Source organism: Pleuronectes platessa, chromosome 5, assembly GCF_947347685.1.
Source record: "Pleuronectes platessa chromosome 5, fPlePla1.1, whole genome shotgun sequence".
NCBI classification, from domain to species: domain Eukaryota; kingdom Metazoa; phylum Chordata; class Actinopteri; order Pleuronectiformes; family Pleuronectidae; genus Pleuronectes; species Pleuronectes platessa.
In genome coordinates this window covers 1,089,934-1,114,935 of record NC_070630.1, presented here as the reverse complement: position 1 = coordinate 1,114,935, position 25,002 = coordinate 1,089,934, and the positions used below count along the sequence as shown (strand labels likewise).

At 45.8% G+C, this 25,002-nt stretch overlaps 1 pseudogene; it reads left to right on the top strand.

Annotated features, from left to right (window-relative positions):
• The first annotated feature begins 21,513 nt into the window (after positions 1-21,513).
• LOC128440033 (nuclear factor 7, ovary-like) lies at positions 21,514-23,143 on the top strand (annotated as a pseudogene).
• The last annotated feature ends 1,859 nt before the right edge of the window (positions 23,144-25,002 follow it).

Below are 25,002 nucleotides of genomic sequence, written 5' to 3'. Positions count from 1 at the left end.
GTCTCTCTCTCTCTCTCACACTGTGTTTGATAGTCAGTGAAATGGAGGGACACTCTACGGAGGATTCACCTCATAGCAACCTCCATCTGCTTCTCTCTCTCTCTCTCTCTCTCTCTCTCTCTCTCCCTCTCTCTCTCCCTCACACACTGATTTGTTTAAACAACTTGCTGCTCAGTTTTCTTTTGTAGGTTTGTTAATGTGAGGTATTTTCTAGAAGATGCTTGTTTGATAGATTGATGCTGGAAGTTATGGTAAATTTGTATAGGTCATTCAGGCAAAGGATTCCTTGATATATCGAATATATATATATATATAGAAATATATATATATATATATAGAAATAGAAATAAATCATTAGATTAAACTAAAGCTTAATCCATGAAAGAATAATCGTATGTCTGCAGCTCCAGAATTATCTTTGTTGCTTTGATCCTCCGGGGGAGGGATGGGGGGGCTGAGAGGGGGGGTTCACACCGGACAGGTCACCAGGGTCAACACTTTATTTATATACACGCTATAAACAATATGTTTCATAATAATGTTCAGAGGTGAAACTGTTTGTCAGTGATTTCCAATGGATTTGGATTTAATAAGCAGGTTTGGTTCTTCATCTTCTTTCTCCTCTCCTCTTCCGCTTCCTGTTCCTCTCCTCTCCTCTCCTCTCCTCTCTCTCCTCCTCCTCTCCTCTTCCTGTTCCTGTTCCTCTCCTCTCCTCTCTCTCCTCCTCCTCTCCTCTTCCTGTTTCTCTCCTCTCCTCTCTCTCCTCCTCCTCTCATGTTCCTCTCCTCTTCCGCTTCCTGTTCCTGTTCCTCTCCTCTCCTCTCTCTCCTCCTCCTCTCCTCTTCCTGTTTCTCTCCTCTCCTCTCTCTCCTCCTCCTCTCCTCTTCCTGTTTCTCTCCTCCTCCTCTCTGCTTCCTCTCCTCCTCCTCTCCTCTCCTCTCTCCTCTTCCTATCCTCCTCCTGTTTCTCTCCTCTTCCTCTCCTCCTCCTCCTCTCCTCTTCCTGTTTCTCTCCTCTCCTCTCCTCTCCTGTTCCTGTTTCTCTCCTCTCTCCTCTCCTCTTCCTCTCCTCCTCCTCTCCTTTTCCTCTCCTTTCCTCTCCTCATCCTGTCCTCCTCCTCTTCCTCTCCTCCTCCTGTCCTCCTCCTCTTCCTCTCCTCCTCCTCTCCTCTTCCTGTTTCTCTCCTCTCTCCTGTCCTCTTCCTCTCCTCCCCCTCTCCTCTCCTGTCCTCCTCCTCCTCCTCTCCTCTTCCTGTATCTCTCCTCCTCCTCTCCTCTCCTGTCCTCCTCCTCCTCCTCTTCCCCTCCTCTCCTCTCCTCTCCTGTCCTCCTCCTCCTCTCCTGTTCCTGTATCTCTCCTCCTCCTCTCCTCTCCTGTCCTCCTCCTCCTCTCCTCTCCTGTCCTCCTCCTCCTCCTCTTCCCCTCCTCTCCTCTCCTCTCCTGTCCTCCTCCTCCTCTCCTGTTCCTGTATCTCTCCTCCTCCTCTCCTCTCCTGTCCTCCTCCTCCTCTCCTCTCCTGTCCTCCTCCTCCTCCTCTCCTCCTCCTCTCCTCTCCTGTCCTCCTCCTCCTCCTCTCCTCCCCCTCTCCTCTCCTGTCCTCCTCCTCCTCCTCTCCTCTTCCTGTATCTCTCCTCCTCCTCTCCTCTCCTGTCCTCCTCCTCCTCCTCTTCCCCTCCTCTCCTCTCCTCTCCTGTCCTCCTCCTCCTCTCCTGTTCCTGTATCTCTCCTCCTCCTCTCCTCTCCTGTCCTCCTCCTCCTCTCCTCTCCTGTCCTCCTCCTCCTCCTCTCCTCCTCCTCTCCTCTCCTGTCCTCCTCCTCCTCCTCTCCTCCTCCTCTCCTCTCCTGTCCTCCTCCTCCTCCTCCTCTCCAGCAGGTGTTACAGAGCAGGGCTGATAGGAACCTATAAATTGCCTCAGACGTCTCCCTCTCTGTTTCTGTCTGTCTTCTTCTCTTTGTCTCTGTCATGCTCTCACACTCTCCTTTCTCTCCTCATTCTCCTCACGTCCTCCTACATCCACTCTTCCCCTTGAATCTCTTTATCTCCCCCCCCCCCCCCCTCGCTCATCCCTCTCTCCTCAGCCTCAGTGTAAACACAGCCTGTGATTCAGCTCTGCTGCGGTTCAGCCCCCCCGCTGAGACAGAAAATGGGAGCTGCGCTGTCGCACAAGAGACGCACAACTCGCCGGGGTTATCACCGAGTGTAGGATGGAGGGATATCAAAGGAAGAGGGAGGGATGGAGAGAAAGACAGAATTAAAGACAGAAGGGGAGAGAGAGAGAGAGAGATGGTGAAAGACAGAGAGAGGATAGATGGCAGCCAATTATGTGGCTCAGCTTAGTGTGAACAGTGGGACAGGGTGCTGTCAGCAGCCAGATAAAAATAGCACCATATCTGTGGAGATGTGTGTGTGTGTGTGTGTGTTTGTTTGTGTGTGTTTGTGTATTTCCAGTCTTGTTTTTTTGTGTCTGTATTTGTGTGCTTCACACGGACATCTGAATGTGTGTGCGACACTCTTTATCTCCTGTGTTTGTTGCTGTCAATTAATTTTGGTGGTTATAATCATTGTGCATGTGTGTGTGCGCATGTGTGTGTGAGCATGTGTGTGTGTGTGCGTGTGTGTGTAAGCATGTGTGTGCGTGTGTGTACAGAGTGGAGGACTGGTGCAGAGTAAACCTCATTGTTTAATTGACAGAGTTTTCCACTCAGTCTACAGGAACAGGTCATGGTGCGCGCACACACACACACACACACACACACACACACACACACACACACACACACACACACACACACACACACACACCCTCACACACAACCTGCAAACTGCATGTCATGTTTGATGTACTGAGTTTCATGGGTGAGTGTCTCCATGTACGGCCGGGTCATTAAATGGAAACAGTGAGACGAGAGCACACTGACAGTGCTGATGGATGGACAGAAGAATAGAGGAGGAGAAGGAGGAGAGGGGTGGGGGGGGCTGAGAAAGAGAAAGAGACAGAAGACAGGTGAGGAAAGGCAAAGGGAGAGGGAGGAGGTGGAAATGAAAGAGAGAGGGATGTAGGAGACAAAAAGAAAAGATAGAGAAACATGTTTTGTAAAAGAGGCTTAAAAGATATTTAGATTCTGTTTCCTGTGAATCTGCAGATCAACGTTAGCTCAGAGAACACTGTGCACGCTGCACTGTGTGTGTGTGTGTGTGTGTATCTGTGTGTGTGTGTGTGCATGTGCACTCTCACCTCAAAACGCTGATGTGTTGCTATGAATATTCTGATGTGTACATACGCAGCGTTTGGAAAGACGAGGCTGGGAAATGTTGTTGCATCATTTATTCAGCGCAGACTTGCACCAGAGGATTTGCAATATTCATGTAGGGGGCGCTCACGAGTTGGTTGAGAATGAATGTGAGCCAACAAACATTTGGTAGGAAATGAAATGACAGTTTGAGGTTTATTATTATTGTTGTTCTCCTCAGAGGCTGGAGGCCCTCTCCTCTGTACTCTTCTCTCTGATGGAGGCTCATTTAACAGTGTGGCGTCCTGATGGCAGATGGTATTGTTGACTCCGCTCCCTGGTGACTGACTGAACCCTCCACATTATTCACAGAGACGTTGATCTGTGTCAGGGAACTTGATCACGCTCAACTCACTTTGCTCCTGAACATTTGTGACCTGAGTCCACGAATGATCTTTTTTTATTTTTAAATCTCCTTCATTTCCCATCAAGTGGTTTGTTATTGAAGATATTTAATTCATATTTTCTTCTCATTGTCAGCTTCTCTTTGGTTGATGTTTTTTTCAAATCAGTATTTTAATACAACAATTTAAATAGATCAAACAAATTCAAACATTCAAACAGTTTAAAGCCTGAATATGTTGATAAGTGAATCTTTTTGTTTTTAATTATCGTCTTAACCTGATAAATTTCCCAAAGAAACCTGAGACAAACTTTGAATTATCTCTTCTCATGTAGCTGACGCGTTGACATGAAGGTTGTTTCACGGCTTTTTTCTTATTCCTTGAGAAGCCGACATTCGGCGACATTGGACTCTGATGAATATTTATTGTACGGGAGAAATTGAAGCGTTTGTTCTGTGTGCTGCAGCTCGGTCGGCAGCTGATTACACCTCCGCTCCATTCCCCCCGGGGGCCGTCATAAAACGTCTGCACTCAAAGAACTGCCGAGGTGTTCCAGATGAAAGGGTCCATTAAACGCTATATGAAAACCCTCCTATATTATGTGTCATTACGCTGTTTCAAAGGAGAGAGTCTGAAGTATTTAACTGGTCTTTTAGGCTCATTCAGTCACACACAGTTGACCAGATGACACGTCTCACGTCAGCTGGATGTCCACGTCTCTGTCTGATGTGTGTGGACGTCCCTGCTGAGGACCTGGGAGACCAGGGTAATGTCTCTCATCATGAGGCCGTCTTTAATCATTCAGGATTCACCTTCACATTCACATTACGGAATATTCGAAAATCCACTTTCATAGTTCAACTCGTCAGTCAGAGAGCCTGTGTGTGTATGTCTGTGTGTGTGTGTGTATCTCAGTGTGTTTGTGTTTAAATGCACACTTTCCTTGACACAGAACTGAATTCTGTCGGCAGCTAAGTGGCTTCCTGATGTTCAGACTTCTGTGTTCAGTCAAAATAACAAATCTGTTGTGAACCGCTCGTTCAGATTTGAACCAGGAGGAGCTGAAGAGACTTTCCTTCTCCTGTCACTCACCAGCCTCGTTCACCAGCCGCTCACTGAGCCTCACGCTGGAACGTGTATTTAATCTGACTCTATTTTTAAAATGGGATATATTCGGTTTCAACCTAAAACCGTTTCAGCAGCTAATCTGAGACGTCAGTAAAGTGGAGATGTTTGAGTGAAGTTTAATGAAACACAAACATCAGTGAGCATCAGTCCTTCCTCTCGACAGCTTCTACACAACAATCTACCACTTCAAGTTTCAATCAACACAAAGCAGCTGTTCTACCTTTTAACAGCAGCTTGATGAAGTGAGTCTGATGTGTGAGAGTGAACAGGAGAAAGTTTCCTCCTTCTCTCCCTGAGCGTCTGTTCTCTGTGACTCTGCTGAGAGAACAACTGACTGAGAGTCACAGACACAACCAGCTGAAGAGTGAAGCTGAACTGAGATCAGTTACAAACACTCTGAAGTTATTAACAACCAGAGTTTATCTCCAATATTCAGCAGGAAACTTTTAACACTTAAAGACTTCTGAACAGAGTTTGGTGGATTTGTTACAGCTGCAGCTCTTCAGGTTCAGGAAGCAGAGGATCATGGGTAATATCCAGCGTTCAGTTCAGTGATGTCACTATTCGATGAAACATGTAGACAGAGTCGTGGACTGGATCTCGAGGAGTCGTTGGTTTCTTGGCTCCTTCAGGCTTTTTTCACATTTCTAAACTAATCGTCTTCTTCTGTTTATACGAGTTCGGTTCTTGACCTTCGACCTCGGCTGGAAACAGAAGCAAGGAGATCTTCATCCCTTGTATCGATGTGCGTTTGTTCATCATCCTCTCGACACCGGCTTCTGGACGAGAGCTGTTTCAACCCCGTCCATTAGAAACCAGAGCTGTGGATTAGAAGCAGAATATTGATCCTGGATTTGCTTTCTGCCTCAGCTCCTCCTCCTCCTCCTCAGCAGCTCCTCCTCCTCCTCCTCATCAGCTCCTCCTCCTCCTCAGCTCCTCCTCCTCCTCCTCCTCGGTCTTTGAAGGATTTAGGCAAAAGAAATTTGGCCCAAAAAGGACAATTCAGCCTCAGTGGCTTTATTCCCCCTCAGTTTCCTTCAGGGACTAAATATACCTCATGTTCTCAAAGTGGAAACATTTCTATAACTCATATCGTTTCCAGCCGCTCTTCAACCAATCCCACGGCCTCGTTCCTCTGATATAATTACTCTCACTTCCCTCAGGGATCAATAAATGAGGTTTGTTTTCATCAAATCTTAATTCGATGTCTCTGTAAATGAAATGGTTGGTTTCCTGCCAGAGTGTCTGTGAGAACACAACCAGCCACAAAATGCTCCTGCAGGTGATTTCCCACATTACGACACAAACAGCCTCAGACGAGTGTTTACTGGTGTTTTTAGTGAGGTTAATAACACTGTTTTATCAGGCATCACAAAAATCTATTAGTCTGACAACATGTGTCAATAATTTAGTAAATCAATATAATTTGTCGTCTTCTATACAGCTGTGATTTGAAGGTTTTTGAGGTTTTGGACATTTTTAGAAGAAAAACAAGATTCAAATCTCTTGAATATGAAAAAACATATTTTGAAACAAGCGTACATGTGTCAAACCAACTTCACATTCTCAGCTGCTGTTATTTCAGAAGTGGCCGCAAATCAAACATGAGACATTTCTATCAATATCATTATCGGCTCAGTGGAGCTGACTCCTTGTGCAAATAAAAGCCCTCGACCGCCCCTGCAGTGCTTTGGGAGAAAAAAAACACTAAAACTCTGCAAAATGACTGTGATGTAAAATAATAAATATAAAAGTCTTTATTTAGTGCAGGGGACAATTAAAATGGACGTTCTGGTTCATTCTCTTCAGCTTTAAGCTCTGAAATTGGGTTAAAGTGGGGATTAGTGTAATGGCACCACAGAGCACTGGGTCCACGTGTCCCCCTGCGTCCTGCCTCAGTTTGTGATTGATATCCTCGGGTGGGGGGGGGGGTCACCACAACCCGTGTGACGCCGTGTCCCACCGGATTCAGACCCACGGGTTGGACGGTGCACGTCCCAGTGAGCCGGCCGGACGCCTCCGTTATATTTAAAGTGAGACTGAACAAGCAGCAGCTAATCCTCCAGCATCTGCTCGTCCAGCCGGTTGTCCCCGGAAGGCCCCGGGAGCCACGGGGTTAACGAGGGTCGGGGGTCACTGGGCCGGGCCAGGCCGGGCCGGTCCAGACCAAACCAGACCAATCGCCTTCCCAGCTTAGTTTCTGATCCAGCTTTAATGACTCACTGGCTTGTTTATCCCTGTGCCCTGTCCTCGACCTCTATTCCTTCATCTGTCCTCCATTCTTCTCCACTTCTTCCCTCTTCTCCTTCTTCCTTCTGGTCCTTTCGATTTTATATCTTCTTTTCTACTGGAGAGATTCTAAAGAAGGAACTCTCGATCATGTCTTTCATCCCTTTAGCTCGATCCGTCCTTTTATCTCTCCTCTTTCTTGAGACCCTCTTCTATCCTCCTCCCTTCATCTCTGTCCCTGTCCCCTCTTCATGTTGTCCTCCACCTCTGCTTCACCACCTCCGTCTCTGCCACCCCCCCCCCCTGGCCTTCTAACCTTCCTCCATCCATCTGTCAGTCCTTCACCTGCGTCCCTCCGTGCAGTTGACTTTTCGCCTCCTCCTCCTCTTCCTCCTCTTCCTCCTTCTCCCCGGCTCTCCTCCACCTCTTCACTCATTGGTCCCGGACGTCATTCCTCCCTCCGTCCTTCACGCTCCCCTGCTGTGTCCTCCGCCTCACTCTTACCCCTTTACCCTCTCCTCCCCTCTCCTCCTCCTCCTCCTCCTTGTCTCGCCCTGACCCCCCCGTCACCTCCTCCAGGCCCCATGTCTCCTCATCCCTCCGTCTCCTCCCACTCTTCACCTGACCTCTCTCCAGCGCCTGTCATCAGTATCATTGCTTTGCCGTCCTCCTCTCATCGCTGCCTCACTGCCATCATGATTGCCATTACAGGAGAGGTTAAAGATCCCATCATTGCTTTAGATGTCATCAGCTGACACACACACACACACACACACACACACACACACACACACAGACACACACCTATAGGTTCCTCTTGTGAAAGTTTTGACGTAAAGCGAGTTTGTGCCGGACATTACCCAGAGCCGTGTCCATTTGTGTTCATTATAGTGTGTAGTGATGACCCTGTGTGTTTGTGTAAGTCTAGGATGTGTGTGTGTGTGTTTGTTGATCCTGATGAAGGCTCAGTAATAATCCCTTCTGCTCCGTGCAGGACAGCGTGGGCAGAAATAGCTCGGGCTGTTTGGACCGATAGATTCTGTCGGTGCTGTCGAGACATAATTCTCAGAGTGTGGAACGAGGGCAGAGCCGGCCGACTCCATTAGAACAACAACACAACTCGTCGTGAAGGGGGGGGGGGGCTGACTGACACAACACACTCTCCTCAGTCGGGCTGCCGAGCGGCTGAGACACAAAACAATGTCCCACCTGTGTCTCTGTGGTGCAACTTGTAATTTGACAGATTACAGGGATAATCACCTCCCATGTTGTCCACACATAATCTCAGCTGTTGAATCTGTGTCGTGTTGTCGGAGCAGGAGGAACCGAGGTCAAAGGTCAGTGTCAGTTAGCTTGGTGTGTCAGGAACAAGGCGGCAGCGGCATTAGCGTCTGTGAGGATCGTTAAAGTCTCTCGTCTTCCTTCCAAGTTGTCTTCTTCCTCTGCGTCCTCTCTCTTTCATCCTGACATATTTATATTCTCTAAGTTTAACGTCGGCCGTGAATTAGAAATGTCATCCTCAGTTTACCGGGGGGGGGGGGGCAGCAAATTTCAATCAAAAGTCTGGAGTTCACATCTGAAAGCGTCTGATTAGACTTTGTCCCGGGGACAGACTGAGACTCCACTGAGACTGAGACACCACCCGATGGCTGTTCACCTGACTTCAACCTCCGAGTTAGCAGAAGAGAATCTGAGCTCTGTCCTCTGGACGTGTGATGAAGTGTCTCCGAGGACCTGTTGGTGTCCTGCCAGGCGTTTGGGTGGATCGTCTCCTGGGATCGATTCAAACGAGAGGTTATCCACATTAAGGGCTGAGCTGTTTCACGTTGTGTTTACAAGTCCTCTGGGGCCTGAAGCTGCTCGAGCGCTCACCTCTAACTAATCGCTCCCTGAGTAGATCCCTCATCTACAGCAGCTTAATCAGGAGAAGAAACTTCTAATTAGACGACTGAGGGAAACTGCAACACCACAGAACTGATTCTCATTAGTCTCAAATATGTGAGAAGTTGAGTTTGATTCTTCGATCCAGTGACACTGTCAAGAAATAAGGTGAAAGTATCTGTAAACAAACGAGTGGCTCGTCTTTCTGAGCTCGTTCAGTGAATCATGGAAACATGATTCTCTCCAGGAAACCACTTGACTCAGAGACGTGACCTTTTCCAAGTCCATCAAAATACACCCGGCTCAAATCGTCCTGTTAAATCACGACACTCCTGAATCCACTGCACGGTGTTTATCCAGAAGAGGCCGGTCAGTCAAACGGCTTTTGATTTATTCTCACACAGATATGAGCATCAACACCAGGGAAGTCAAATTGAACATGTTAAAGAGTTTCAAAGAAAAATCAAAGTCAGAAGGTTGAATTTCTGAATCACGACAAAGAGTTTGATCTATTTGAATTTCACAGGAACCAGAACGTTACAGGTCAAAATGCTTTTCTATCTTTTCTACGTGCGAGTTACAGAATATAAGAAGTGTTATTGAAAATATAAAATTGCTGTTTTCTGATCAGTGTAGAGCTGCTGGAGCCGGACTGTTTGGTGGATGTGTTATCAGGCTGTTCATCATAGATTCCTCTGATGATGAGACATATTGAAACGAGTTGAAAAGCCGCTCTGCTTCCGTTCCACCTCAGTGTCCCTCTGATTCTCCGGTGGGTCGAGGGATTTGAACCCTTGACCTTGAGCAGCTGAGCGACTCCACCTCAGTCTCTTCAGTAGCTTCTGTTTCCTCCCAGTGAAAGTGTCTCTGCAGCCCAGCGCCAGAACGAGAGCAGGAGAAGACGATGTCAGAAATCACCGTGACATCCGTGCACCGGAGCCGTGCCATCAAAATGCTGATGTTGTATCTGAGTAACTCTTCTTCATCCCGGGGTGTGAAGACGAGCAGTGAGCTGCGTCTGGAGGCTGGAGCTCTGGGGGGGGGTTCACGCAGCTGAAGAAGTCCTGGTTGTTGGTGGATTAGAAACGCTTCGTTAATCTCATTAGATTAACGAGTTCACCAGGGTGTGATTTCATTTTCTATTCAAACCGGTCAATACGTGGATCTGGATTTCCTTCAGTGGGAAACTAGGAGCTGCCTTTTCAGGAACATGCTCTTCTCCCGTTATTAATTATTGGTTATATGAGGAATTATTGTTTGTTCTTTCACGGATTGTTAATCAGAAACTCGGAATTGAAATGATGGTGAATTCAATTTCTGCCAAATGTTTTTATGGGTAAATCCTGGAAAGGAGTCCGGGAGAATATTTTAACACAAAGTCAAACAATTTTAATAATTGATTCATCATCATTGATTTAGTAAGACGTCAAAACATTAACAACAGAAGCTCCAGCTTTTTCTGTTTTATATCTTTTTAGGTTTGTGAGATATTCAAAGAAACATCAGAGACTTCAACTCTTTATCTGATGTTTCTGAAAACAGAAGAATAACTGATAAGTTCAGGAAATGATCTGATTCATGATGATTCATATCATTTGCAATCCAGTCGTAGTTTTATGTAATAATTATTAACCATTATTCAGCACTTTATCATATTTTATAGATTTTGTAGAAAATAAAATTAGTTTCATTTAATTTGTTATTTATGTAGCTGTTTCCATGACTGTGCCGTTTTCCTTGTTTATGATTGAGACAAGACCATTTTCCACTTAAGAGTTCTATTCTATTCTATTCTTCTCTATTCTATTCTATTCTTTTCTATTCTATTCTTTTCTATTCTTGCTCTCATCGGTATAGAAGGAGTAGAAGAGCAGTGCAGTTATTTGTTAATTCAAAATATTATTTTCCCCTTGTTGTGTAGAATCCGCTCTGATGAGAAGAGGACATTAGTTGTCCGACTCTACCACAGTTTTATTATTATATCATATTATATTATTATTGATTTATGAGCCTGACTGACAGTAGAACAGTAGAGGAGCCGATGAGCAGATGAAGCCACTGAACAGCATCACGCTCCGTTCACCACTGAGGTCACAGCAGCAGAGGTTACCAGAGCGTTTCCGTGATGAACCTCTGGAACGTTGAAGCTCATTGAACCGAACGTTGCCGCTCTACAGACACGTCTCACTGTGAAGTCGTGTCCCGGCGATGAGAGGGAATCGAACCCCCGGGCTGACACCGACAGGGCGTGCACACACGCCCACATTTACAACTCTCACAGGAGGAAAACAACACACCTACATGAACAGAGGCCTATCACATGTTTATGTTTAAATCCCGGTGTACAGATGCTCATCACACACCCACACTGACACTCTTCACCTCCTCTTCACCTCCTCCTCTGCCTCCCTCGCTCCGTCCCGATGCGTCTCTCCCTCGGACTGTGAAGCTGTCGGTGAAGTGAGAGGAAGTGAACTCAGTAATAAGAGCGTCTCCTCCACTCGGTGCACGAGGCCGAGCAGCTTCCACACACAACAGGAGATGAGAGGCGACAACTGCCTCACACGCTTCCAGACCGGCTCTCTCTCTCTCTCTCCCCGGTCCTCCACGTCATGTGTGTGCACGTCTGGGAACATGAGATGTGGCACCGTGTGGGCTCAGACCTCCCGAGGCCATTAATAGAACTGTGGTGTGGAGAGAGGAAGTGTGTGTGTGTGTGTGCGTTTGATCAACGCTCACCAACCTTGTGATTCACTGCAGGTGACGTGTTTGTCGAAGGGGATTGGAACCAGGTGCTGATGCCTGAGCTCCTTCAGCCTCTTCCTCACAGCACCACTCGTCTTCCTCTTGTCAGGAGCCTGGTCGGTCCATCTCCAAAGTTCTCCTGGTTCATCTCAGCAGTGGAGAGAGAAGCTGCTGCACTGTGCATCTGGTTGGAAGAGTTTTAGATTGAGTGTTGATCCCGAACCTTCTGGGTTTGGTTTGGTCTCTCGGGGCTGGGACACACGCAGCTGGTCTCTGGTGCTGGATCGACTCTGGAAGAATCAGTTTGCTGAGTTCACTTCACTTTGAGGATCTGGGACCTTCACTCAGGAGCTCTGTCCACACAGACGTCACCGTGCACTTGTGTAAATGTGTACAGCAGCCGGCGACTGACTCTGACCTTTCCGTGGAGTTAATAGTGATGTTACAGTCGTTCTAAAAGTGTTGCACGGTTTGTGTTTTTATCTCCAGTAAATGGTTCCATGCTCTGCTCGAGGCGTCAGCTGAGTTCTTCTGAGCAGAAGTGTTTGTGTTTCTCATTGTTTGCTCCACAGGAGCCTGAAACCCCCCCCCCCCCTCCCCCCCACGCTGCCTGAAACCACAGCTCACACGTTTCTATCTGCTTCTCACTTCATACAGACATGATCTCTGTAAACATGATCTCAGCCAGAAAGAAATAATATCTCGTTATATTGATATGAATTTTTCTACCATTTCCTGAAAGAAGAAAAACATTATCAATCTAAATTAATTGAGGACAGAGTAGTTCACAGAGCGTCACTGACGTGGCTCAAACTTGATTCATCACATTATTAAATCAGATTTATAAAAGGCGCTGGTTAGTCTTCTTGCAGTGTGATGGTCTCTTAAGCGCGGTGGAAACCCCCGGGACACATTTGAAAGATCCTGAGCGTCGTTTGATTTATCTGGTAATGCCCCCCCCCTCCCCAGAGCCCCCTCATTACACAGTAATTATTCCATGAAGCCGGGGGGGCAAAGTGCTCCACTGATTTACTCAGAGAAGTGGTGGAATTAGAAAACGCTGAAGCTGCTCAACATTAAGAAGCTTCTCGATTATGATACGTCAAACCCAGAACCCTGTCTCCATCGACCCATCAGAGGTCACTCAGAGGTCACTCAGAGGTCACTCAGAGGTCACCAGGGAGCCGCTCGCAGTTCAAACATCAGCAGCGATGATCCCTCAGATGTTTTCTCTTTCCATTTCCCACGTCAATAAGGATGAAATGCTGGAGCAACCAGCTTTGAATATCTTTAAAAATCCTTTTTAAGCAGTTCAGGAAACCTCCTTTCTCTGTCAGATACCTGCTTCCTCTCTTTGCATCTCAGAGCAGGAAGGAAACATATCTTGATCTTAAATTGATGTGTTTGTGTAATTGATGTGTCGCTCGGCGGTTCCAGGTCATCGCAGCCTCATCACGTCTTTAAAGACCTCATCAGACCCTCGTCTTCCTCGTTGTGTGCAGAGGCTGAGCTGAGTCAGCAGATCTCTCTCTCTCTCTCTCTCTCTCTCTCTCTCTCTCTCCTCCCTCGGTTATCAGTCATGCTCATCTCTTTTTAAACAGCTATCAGGGCTGAACTACACCTAATGTGTTTCCACATTAGCCTCGGTCCATACTCCGATCTGTCAGTGTGTGGACTCGGAGGCACGGGGGGGGCTAATAAAGCCGTCTCGTGTTCAGTCGCTCTTTAGCAGATAAGAGCTCCCCCCCCCACTGGGTCTCTGGAGTCTGTGAGCTAACATCTGGCTGCGGTCCAGTCGTCCTCTGGAACATGTGTCTGCCAGTGTTCAGTTAAACAGCACCTCCTCCTGCAGCCGCTGAGGAGGAGCAGGGATCAGCTCAGTGGTGCAACAACAAGTGTTTGTATTAGTTTGACCTTTTCCCAGTGAGCGCGCTGGTCCAGTGATGGCTCAGACAGAGTTCAGTGAAGCAGCAGTGTTAGAAACAAGAAGGTCATTGAACCACGTTGATGACTTTCTCTAAGGACGTTATGTTCACGTCGAGTTACTAACAGATTTGAGTTCAGTCGTTAGCTTTGTGTCCTTCTGGAGTCTCCATGTACAGACTCTGAATCCAGAGGAACCACATGACCGTGGCTCCAAAGGTCCAGTGGACGGGTCAGGACTCATGAAGACGTCAGATAAATGTTTATCAAAGATGGTTCCTGTCGTGTCAGGAAGTTCTAATCACACAGATGTTTGTTTTGTCTCATAAGTTTGGTTTTAATTAGATATTTGTTGATATTAAACGTTGGTAGAACGTCCTGATTGGCAGCTGAGACTGACTCGTGATTGGTGGAAGTGGAGACACGTCCTCCATGTTTCTTTACTGTCGACTGGCTTTAGATGAAGAGCACTTTGTTCGTCCCCTCAGGGATTCCAGTCGTAGCTCAAACTATTGTAATAGCAGCTAAAATTCACCATTAATTAGCTCAAACTCAACTTTCATATTAAAACAACTGCATGACGGAGAAGGAGATGATGGAGAAGGCCGGTGATGGTGCAGGAGTTCACAGACACACACTGGGCTCTTTTGTTCTGGTGGTTTTCTTCTCACCTCGTCTCAGAAGTGAGAAGTTGAGTCTGAGCTCTGACCTCCAGCTCATCCATCACCTGTGGGATGCTAACGGCTGTAGGATGTGGTCTGTCGATCAGGGAGTCAGAGAGATGGATGGATGTGTCAGTGCTGGGTTGAAGATATGGACACACTGATGGATGGACAGAGCAGAACAGATAGATAGTAAACAGGTGAAAGGTAAAGTGACCTTCACTGAGGAGAGATAAAGATATTACTCTCAGAAGACTGGTGTCATGTCAACAGTGAAATCAGATTAGCATTGATTTCATGTGTTTTTGAATAATCTGAATCGAACATGTAGAACAATCCTCCGTCTCAATATGGATCTGCATCAAAACTCAAAAGAATCTTTCTCTGACCCGTTAGACATCCTTCCACCAGTTCCATGTGAATCTGCCCAGCAGCTTTTACCAGTAAACAGACCAGTGGACAGGGTGGAACCAGAACCTCCTCTGCAGAGTTAGTGGTAGAGAACACTGACGCCGTGGAACCTAAAACCAGCTCATATGACCATTATGATTTCATTTTATTATTGTAATTATCCCCGTCATAAAACGACCTGTGACGCTACAAATCTGAGGAGTAAAGACCAGGAAGTGGAAGAGGTGCATGCTGGGATATTACCATCTTTTGTTTCCTCTCTTCACCTGTTTCTCAGTACTCTGGCTTCTTTTCTTTCCTCTACACTGAGGAAACGTCTCTGCAGCTGATTCCTGAGCGACACACATGTCACTCACCGACGAGTCGACACTCCACTGACCCAGAAACAGTTAGGTCTGGTGTGAGTCTGTGCTCACACACACTTCACCCACTCACACACACCCCCTGTCCCTAATTATCCACTGCCCCATATCCTGTTATATGACTCAGTGTGAGTATCAACCCCAGCTCCGCCCAGGAGGTTATGTTTTCACCCCCGTCTGTGTTTGTTGTGATTAAGCAGGATTACACAAATGGAAGAACCCATGAATCTTTCATATTCTTTAACATTTCCACTGTTTTCCCTGAGAATAATTTATGGATCTGGATGAAATGAATCATGGCCATGGAGCTGATATTAATGAGTGTGTGAGTGACGTGGTGCAGCTTGATTGACTTGAAGGGACGGTCGGGGGGGGCAGAGGTGTGAGCTTCTCTAAGAGACATTGATCTTCTATTGGCTGAATTTACTCTAAAGTTCTAAACGTAAAAACAAAAACAGTAAGGGATCATCAGAGATAAAACAAATCACCCCCTTTCCCATAGATTATAACAAATACTCTGTGAATTCAGTTTTATTCCAGCAGCCTGTTCTACAAGGCCCCAGTGAACAGCACTGGGCTGTGGTGGTCTGGCGTCAACATGAAGCATGACCCACAAGGCATCGATAAAGTCATTATGGCTCATAAACAACATAATTTATAGACAAAAACCAGCCTGACATCCAACTCAGCCACAGCAACACTCCAATAACCATGTGTCATGGGTCCCACTGTAGGAGGCAGGGATGAATGGGCTGCCATGTTTGGATCAATCATCTGTGTTCACACATGATTTGAAGAGGAACTAACTCGACCTGTGATGAAGAGGCTTGTGATGAAGAGCTGCTGGTTCCATCCACAGAGGGTGAGGATGAGGAGCCGTCCCTCAACGTTCATCAGGCTGCACCAAGTCACACAGAAATACATCTGAATGTTTCTCATTGAGATCCATGAATAATGCAAATCATAATATACATGATCTCAGGGCTCTTGACATAGAAGGGTTGAGATCTTAGAACTTATAACAGCACAGAGAGAGAGAGAGAGAGAGAGAGGAGAGAGAGAGAGAGAGAGGAGAGAGAGAGAGAGAGAGAGAGAGAGAGAGAGAGAGAGAGAGAGAGAGAGAGAGAGAGAGAGAGAGAGAGAGAGAGAGAGAGAGAGAGGAGAGAGAGAGAGAGAGAGAGAGAGAGAGAGAGAGAGAGAGACCGTTGTGTAACCATCGTGTTTCAGCTCTGACAGACTAGTTATTATAATGAAAACAATAAGAGTGATAATAGTACATGTAGAGATGTTATTCATGACAGAAACAATTCAATGAAGGTCTTTCTCCATGTGAGTTCTTTGTCCTTCACTCTTTGATTGAATGAATTCTGTAGTTTCATAGATTGAATGAATTCTGTAGTTTCATAGATTGAATTCTGTGGGGAAACGCTGCAGAGTTGAGGGACACAACATTCCTGGATCTGATTTGTTTGGATCTGCACCACAACTGAATTGGTTCTTACCTCCTCCCTGTAGTTTCCCCCTGATCCTTCACACTAACAGACAAACACACTGACAGCAATGACCTCGTTGTTATAGTGGAAAATATAAATAATTAGGAAATGCATTAGAACGATGTCCGATCTCCTCCTCCTCAAACTGCCTGAAAGCAGCAAAGAGTAGAAGTCAGATAACTGAATCTCTTCCAGGCCTCAGAGAATCTCAGAACATGGAACCAGAGCTGAGTCGGCTGGGTTGAAGCACTGTGTGTGTCTGTGTGTGTGTGTCTGTGTGTGTGTGTGTGTGTGTGCTGTTTTTCCAGCTTGTGACAAAGTGTGTGTGAAAGAGTTTTATGTGTATGCAGTGAAAGGCTAAGATGGAGGCTGCTGTGCTCCAGTCTTTCCTGCAGGGGACATACTAAAGACAGGGAGGAGATTATCCTCTCACCCTTCTCCTCCCTTCTCCTCCTCTTTTCTTTATTCTCTCCATCTTCAGCCTGGACAAAGCCTTTCATTTTCACCCCCCCCCTCCCTCCCCTCTGCCTCAATCTTCATCACTGTGTTTGTCACATCTGGCACCTTCCTTCTTCTTCATCACGTCTATCACCTTTCTTCCTCTCTCTCCTCCCTCTCAGACGCTACAGACTAAAACTCAAAAAACTCAAAAAGTACAAATACTCATGAAGCTTTCTACATTAGTGAAAATAAGTACTTGCTTTGAGGTTTAAGTACTAAAGTGTAATATCCTTGCTGAGTGAAGCAGAGTTCCACTTCATCGTCTCCAGACTCGGGGGGGGGGCGGGATCTGCTGTTCTGCTCTCGTTGAAGGGGGCGGGGTCAAAGGTTAACTGCCCACTCTGATTGGATCATCGGACTGATTCACCACTGGTGATTGATTTAATTTAAAAATATAAAACACACGTAGCTATCATTTGTGTTTGCAACCCTGACAAACGCATTGTATGGAAAAATCTACTGGGCAATAAACTGTGATTCTTATTCTGGAGGAGGGAGGGAGGAGGAGGAGGAGGAGGAGGAGGTGGAGGAGGTGGTCCACCTTCATCACCTTCATCACCTTCATCACCTAGATTCCTAGTCCTGCTCTATAAACCTTCTCTGTGTCTTGTCGGCGAACAGCCTGGATCCCGTCTGTGAGGAGTTCACACATGACGATGACAGATCTTGACTCTGATCTTGTGCTTTTGTCCCGCGACTTCAAATCATCTTCACAAGTTGAAATCAGGTTCATAATTATGAAGCGTGAATTTGCCTCAGTCCCGATTCAGAATGTCACTGTTCAAGAGGAGTCTCTTTAAAAGTGTCTCTCTGTCGTCTTCATCAGCACATTGATTGTCCAAGAAGTCCTTTTACCTAATCACTAGTGGATTAGATGCTCTCTCTCTCTCTCTCTCTCTCTCTCTCTCTCTCTCTCTCATCTCTCTCTCTCTCTCTCTCTGATTATTATCATTACTGTTCCATTATGACTCTGTTCTTGGCAGGAGGGATCCTCATCTCCATTAATATGTCCACTGATAGAAGGATGAAATGATCACACACATTCTTACACACATTCTTACACACAGACACACACACACACATTCTTACACACAGACACACTATAGATGACTTCAGGTCTCTTTGGGCTAATTATAGTCGAGGACTTTAATAGGCCAGTGAAAGCCAAATTGAAATATGAAATATGTCCATTCGTAATTAATAAGCACTCAACATTCTGTCTATTGTAATGAACAAACCTCGAAGACACATTTTTGCTGGATAACATACACACACACACACACACACACACACACACACACACACACACATTCCTGTACATACATGTTAAAAACACACACCAATATGTTTTTGTGTTTCAGTTACCAAACATATTGACTCAAATGCAGCTCAGATTAATGTCACTTTGGTTGTGAATAATTCTCAAAGACTTTTACTCATTAAATTCAAATCATATTAGACAAAAGTATTAATTAATAACAACACGATTGAACCACCGACAGAATAACAAATGAGTAAACATGTTAAATGTAGAATCAAGAGAAAAAAAACATTTTCCTCACTTTCGTCCTGTAGTATCCAATCATGCAGATACAGCGGCTACACAAAAACACACACACACACACACTGCAAACAGAAACAAATACACAAAGGCAAACAATACACATAGAAAAACACCCAAACATGCACACAGTGACAAAAGAGACAAAGGCAGATTATTCTCTTCTCCCTCTGAAAGGGATTAGTCAGATGCTGCTCTAAAAACTACAATAAATAGTACACACATAAACAAACACACAAACACACACACACAAGGTTTGTTAAGGATAAACCCGGAGGATAAACACAGAGATTTGTTTTCTATATTTATTGGTTGCACAACTTTTAATTAACCCTTTGTGGAGAAGTGAAGTTTCCCTGAGATGATGCTTGAAGCCACTGAAGGTGGAAGGTGAAACCTGAGAGAACCTGGTGAGCGGCTTGTGGAGGTTTATGTCGGAACTGGTCTCCAGCAGCGTTGTTGGTAGAAGCAGAACAGGGATCTGATTGGCTCCCGGCAGGAGAGCAGAGGTGAGCTGATACATAACAAGAAGACAAATGAGTTTCAGCCTCCATTTAGAATGTTGGCAGAAGGAGAATGACATCGGCTCGGTGGGTCTGGAGTGAGTCAGATCAGATGTTGGATCCTCATGAACTCCTTTTAAGTTTGGATTTGTCAGTTACTTGATGTTTTGGTGCTGGGAGGTAGAGCGATGTGTTTCAGGGGGACTCTCTCTCTGCCTCCTTGTGCACTGACGTTTGTCTCTGTGGCTCGAAGACGCAGAATCACAGAGAGAATCAGAGTTTTTATTGTTTTGAAGTTGAAGTGTTTTCATTCGTGACTCTCTGCAGTAACTTCCCCTGAGAAGCCATCTGCAGGATCACCGCCCTCAATCGCCGATCACCCTGCCAACCCGCCACTCTCTGATTCAACATCCGATAAGTGCAGCGAGCAACTTCTCTGCTGCAGCCCACACACGTCTCAGTCACGGCGCTCATCTGCAAGTCAGAGTGCCTCAGTGTCCTTCTGCTGAAAATCACTGCCATGAATATTCAACTTCATTTAAAGCTCAAGGGAAAATTAGAGGAGTGTGCCCCCCCCCCCCCCCCCCCCCCTCCACGGGGGTTCAGAGGTCGCGAGGACACTTAAACTTCTCCTCTTCAGGATGAAGATGTTCAGCTCATGCAGCCTCCTGGCAGCTCACCTTTCCATTTCATTTAAAGCAAATGTTTCTCCACAGACTGTCTTTGTGGGAGTGAAGGACAGGTTGTGATGTGTGAGAAATTAATTCATTAAATATGTTGGAACACAAACAGAACGCTTTGTCTCTTAAAGACACAAAGTTACACACAAACCAAAAGGAAATTCAAGACACTAAAAAACAACCAGAAAGTCCTGGGGTCAGAAATAATTTAGCTTTTCCAGTTGAATCTGGAACCTGCAGCTTTATCATGGGGAGGAGGTGACCGACAGTTTCAAGGAGCCACTCAGTGTTCACCAGTAAATATCTGTGACGGCCTCCATGTTCTCATGTGCTTCACCAACACTTTCATAGGAAACCGTTCTGGTCCAGAACTTGTCTTTCACTCTTGAGTCTCCGTACCTGTGCACCTCCTCTTCCACCATCGACTCAGTGACTCCCCTGGGACTGGTTGCATCCCCATTTTTGTTTTGGTCGGGGGTGCTGCGCTCTTAAATGTCCAATATGCAATAATAAAGTGTACAAAATAATGTAGAATTCTTCCAGAAAGCTCCAATGCAGGTTTTGGCTCAATCTTCCTACGTGGCTCGTCCAGAACTTGTCCGACTGTAGATGTTGACGAATCCTTCAGGAAGACGAGTTCACAGAGAATCATGTTGGAAGAGAACAACTCAGAACGAGGACAATAAAACACTGTTGGGACGGTCCAGTGTAATATTTGTCAGATATGTTTTGTTTCAATCTGATTGTAGCTTCAGATCCTTTTCGTCCTGGACACCAGTTCTCCTGGATCCGTCCTTCACAGTCGTTTAAAATGATGACGATAGAATTCAGAAACTAAAAGTCTCCTCAGGGGGGGGGGGGGGGGGGGGGCTGCTGTGTCCATGTCCCATCCAGATGTGGAACTGTTGATTATGTACATAGTGCTGGAACATCTGTCTGCACACACACACATCACAAGAAAAATAAATATGAGTACCCTGTATATAAAAGTACACACACACACACACACACACACACACACACACACACACACACACAACACACACACACACACACACACACACACAGACACAACACAGTAACGCCCGGGTGGGAGCAGTCGATAGTTGTGGCAGCAGCGTGTGGCGGCTCGGTGCTGCTGACGGACACTTCTTCATTTCCCATCAATCAGCGGCTGAATCAAAGACATCGATCGGCTTGCTGCAGCGTCGAGCTTCACCTGATACTCTGTCAAATCCAGGGAGGGACCCAGCAGAGGTCGGAGGGTCGGAGGCTGACCTCCACATGACGGAGAAGACCCCACGTCAGCAGCTTCCCTCCGTCCTGCTTCGGGGGGGGGGGACCTCCTCTGACCTCTGACCTCACTGCTGCAGCAGAAAGGAAAAGTTCCACATATCTGCATTACATTATGAACATGTTTATAATTGTTCTCACGTGCCTGCTCTCTCCTTTATGAATCTTTGCTGCAACGACAGTGCTGACTCAAACCTCTTCTTAACAAAGTTAATATTTAACAAACCTGATATTAACGTTCCTCTGAACTTTGAACACTGATCAGTTCACGATCATATTCAGCAGCTATTTCACAACCAGGTCTCTTGTCTGTGTGAACTTGTTGCTTGCCAAATGACTTTTGACCAGTTATCAAATCCAAGGCTTGAATTACTTTTTACAATCGTGTCCTGACACACCAGAGAAACCAGGAAGCATCTGTTCCTCCTGAAGAGACGCAGGCTGAAAACCAGACGATCACATTCACCTTCCAAACCAAACTGAACCAACCAGACCAGATCGTCCTGAGTGAGTCCAGCTACAGGAGAGAAGAGTCAAACTACAACCTGCCGACGCTCCACACACTGACCGTGAGTTTAACAAACACCTCGACTCAGAGGGGAAGTGAACCTCAGTGAAGTTCATGGAGCTGTGACTGACTGACTGTCTGTTTTCAGCTTCACCTGGAGACTCAATGGCTTCCAGACTAGAAGAGGATCTCTGCTGCCCCGGTCTGCCATGATGTCTTCAGAGATCCTGTCATTCTGTCATGTAGCCACAGCTTCTGTAGAGACTGTGTGAAGAGCTGGTGGAAAGACAAAGAAGTAAAAGAGTGTCCACTTTGTAAGAGAAGATCTTCAAAGGATTTACCACCTGTTAGCCTGGTGTTAAAGAACCTGTGTGAGAGCTTCTTACAGGAGAGAGATCAGAGCTCTTCACCTGCTCTCTGCAGTCTGCACTCAGAGAAACTCAGACTCTTCTGTCTGGACCATCAGCAGCCAGTGTGTCTCGTCTGCAGAGATTCAGAGAAACACACCGACCACAGATTCAGACCCATCGATGAAGCTGCACCACAACACAAGAAGCAGCTTCAGGAAACTCTGGAGCCCTTGAAGGAGAAGTTACAGAGTTTTGAACGTGTTAAAGTAGAGTTTGAACAAACAGCAGAACACATTAAGGTCCAGGCCGGACTCACAGAGACGCAGATCAAGGAGCAGTTTAAAAAGCTTCATCAGTTTCTGGAGGAGGAAGAGGAGGCCAGGATGGCTGCACTGAGGGAGGAAGAGGAGCAGAAGAGTCGGATGATGAAGGAGAAGATTGAGTCTCTGAGCAGAGACATAACGTCTCTTTCAGACACAATCAGAACCACAAAGGACGAGCTGAGAGCTGAAGACGTCTCGTTCCTGCTCAACTACAAGGCTGCAGTGGAACGAGTCCAGCAGCGCCCCCTGCTGGATGATCCACAGCTGGCATCAGGAGCTCTGATAGACGAGGCCAAACATCTGGGCAACCTGAGCTTCAACATCTGGAACAAGATGAAGGACGTGGTCTCCTACAGTCCTGTGGTTCTGGACCCAAACTCTGCTAGTACAGACCTTGTCCTGTCTGAAGATCTGACCAGTTTCAGACGAGGAGAGAAACAGAAGCTTCCTGACAATCCAGAGAGGATTGATTATTACGACTCAGTCCTGGGATCTGAGGGTTTTAACTCAGGGACTCACAGCTGGGACGTCCTGGTTGGAGACAGTACTGACTGGGAACTGGGTGTAAGAGCAGAGCCTGTCCAGAGGAAGGGAGACGATCTGTCTGGAGTATGGGGAATAGGGTTCTATGAAGGTAAATACTACGCACTGTCACCATCAGGATCATCTGTTCTCTCTGTGCAGAAGATCCAGAGGATCAGAGTGAAACTGGACTGGACCAGAGGAGAACTGTTGTTCTCTGATCCTGATACTAACAAACACATTCACACCTTGACACACACTTTCACTGAGAAGATGTTTCCAATCTTTTACACTGTAGATGATCATCACCCATTGAAGCTGTTACCTGTGAAAGTCTCTGTGACTCTGGATCAGAGCCGTTAGAGATAAAGATTTTATTCATCATGTTTATTTCTTCAAGAGAAATCTGTTGAATTTAAAAGTTGTTAATCTCGTTATTCTAAAGCTTTGTTTATTTCTCATTTTACTTCTCACTCATTTTATTTCTCCGTCGACTTTTCCACGTGTGTAAAAAGATTTGATTATTTTCTGATCTTTATTTTTCGTTTTTTTTTTTATTTTCATGAAAATGTTTTCTATCATTTAGATTTTGTGTGGATCCATGAAGTCGAGCAAACTGATGAAGATCCACATAAAAACACATTTATCAATAACAGCTGATCATTGTTCACATTCAACAAACTTTATTAAAACTCACACATGAGACATGATTCATGTTTAATCACATAAAGTCTGTTCACATATGAAATAATCCAACATATATGAACATTTGTCTGTTTGATGTGATGAAGCCAAAATGATTCTGTCTGTAAAAGTGTTTATTCAACAGCAGGCCGAGTGATGTGATTTTAATATTGTGATCAAAATAATAAAAACTATGAAACAGAAACAGAGTTTTGATCTTTTTCATTAGAAGAGAAACTATCTTCATAGTGTTGATCTGACCTTTGACTCCAGTGTCACTCACTCACACAGTGTTTACACAGTAGGTCACATGATCTGTGTGAATCTCGTCCAGCACTTTTCTAAACTCTTTATTTTGTCGTTACACAGAGAGAGAATGAAAACCAATCTCATAAAACACCATGAATGTGATTCTCTTCTCAGCGTTTTACTTGTTATTAATCAAGATAGAGAACAAACTAATGGAGACGTGACAGTTCGGGGCTTTATGATAAATGAGCTTCAGTCTGAGAGAAAAACAAAATGCTTTACAAAGACTTATCTTCACGATGAAGAGCTCGGCCACATGACTTCAACGATGTCCAGTACAGACCAGTACAGTGTCTGGAGAAGGTCTCGGTTCTCACATGCCTGCTCTCTCCTTTATGAACCTTTGCTGCACAGACAGTGGGGGGTGGTGGGGAGGGGGGGGGGGCGGCATCAATCATTAAGAGATAAGACAATTACATATAAAAATCCAAAGATTACAAGCTGTGGGTCAAATTATTTCAGGAAAGGCTGGAAATGTGAAAGAGGGGCATTAGAGAAATGATTCTACATTATTAACACCATTAAAACGGAGCTCTTATTACCAGCAGACAGGAAACTAATGGAGAGACGTCCTGCACTAATTGGTCTGCAGACCGAGGCTGACGGAGTAACCAGCCTTTCAATCCTCCTTCAGTTCTCCTTCTACATTATTCACAGATGAACCGAACAACACCGTTTTGAATGTGGAGCGAAGGTCACACAGGAAACAGGAAGGAGAGGACGGGTCTGATGTCACAGTCACAAACCAGCTGACATCAGGGAAGCTGGCGATTCGCTGAAGCTTCTTCTGCGTTCGTCAGATTCTATTTTGTGTAAAAAGTTGTTGCCATTGAAAAACATTTGTTGTCCAGGCAGCAGTTAGGAGGCTCCAGAATATATATGTCAAAGCAAATGAGTACAAGACAAACAGGGAAGCTTTAAGACTCTGAGCTGCACTAGTGGAGTGTGTGTGTCTGTGTGTGTCTGTGTGTGTGTGTGTGTGTGTGTGTGTGTGTGGCAAAGCGTGACTGAACAAGAGCATATGTGCTCAACCCTGAATAATTAAAGGTTATTTATATACAGTGTGGACGCAGTGCACACATTGTCTTTTCTCCTCCACAATTAAGATGTGTTATGCGGGGGGGGGGGGGGGGGGGGGGGGTCGTGTTATTATGAGCTCATGTGTTATGCGGGGGGGGGGGGTGTTATTATGAGCTCATGGTTCAGCTGATGATCCTGATCAGAGGCGCTGCGGCCTCTACACACATACAGACACACACCTCTCGCAGGTGGCTCATTGTGTGTGATGACTTGTGTCTT